Below are 640 nucleotides of genomic sequence, written 5' to 3'. Positions count from 1 at the left end.
TTGAGGAACAGGCTATAGCCACCTGGGATGATTGTCAGAATTGCTCCCTATCTAACTATTCAGTTATGTTTGATATTAACTTGGAGCACGAGCTCTTGATGTCCGTGTACAACAATGGGACCAAAACTCCCTCTGGGGTTGAGGCAGTAAAGCTTCCTCAAATGACTTAGGAAAAACAGGAACAAGCATATTGGGATTATGAGGAGAAGTTCTGGAGAAAAACTTCTCAGGATTCACAAATGAAGTGGAATAGTAAATTCTGGGAATACTGGATTAAGGGACTGGTGGCAGCCCCTTCAAACCGCCCCCGGGTATAATCAGATTGATAAAGATGCTCTTCTTCCCCCTGAAGGAATGTGAAGGTGAGACCTCGCCCTCTTGGGAAGGTTGAGACTCGTCTTTCACCTTCCCTGGGACTGTAGCAAGAAAGGATTACTAGTTTAACAAATAAAGCTAAATATTTGGAATCTTGTTCAAACGCATGTATTTGCAAAGCAGAGAAAAAACAGCTTAAGTCCCTTCAGAAACTATAAATTAACCTTTACATGAGCTTTTAAGTCTTTCACCTTTACCCACTAGTGATTAAGTGTTAAAAGTATGTTAGACATCCTTGAGTAACTGCAAGTCGCTGCCCTAGGTC

The 640-nt window shown here is 41.7% G+C and overlaps 1 pseudogene; it reads left to right on the top strand.

Moving 5' to 3' along the window:
• The window catches only part of LOC102817460, a 23300-nt pseudogene that overhangs the window by 17132 nt on the left and 5528 nt on the right, over window positions 1-640 (top strand).

Source organism: Chrysochloris asiatica, unplaced genomic scaffold (assembly GCF_000296735.1).
Source record: "Chrysochloris asiatica unplaced genomic scaffold, ChrAsi1.0 scaffold00247, whole genome shotgun sequence".
Lineage (NCBI taxonomy): Eukaryota > Metazoa > Chordata > Mammalia > Afrosoricida > Chrysochloridae > Chrysochloris > Chrysochloris asiatica.
This window is presented reverse-complemented; position numbering and strand designations above follow the sequence as displayed.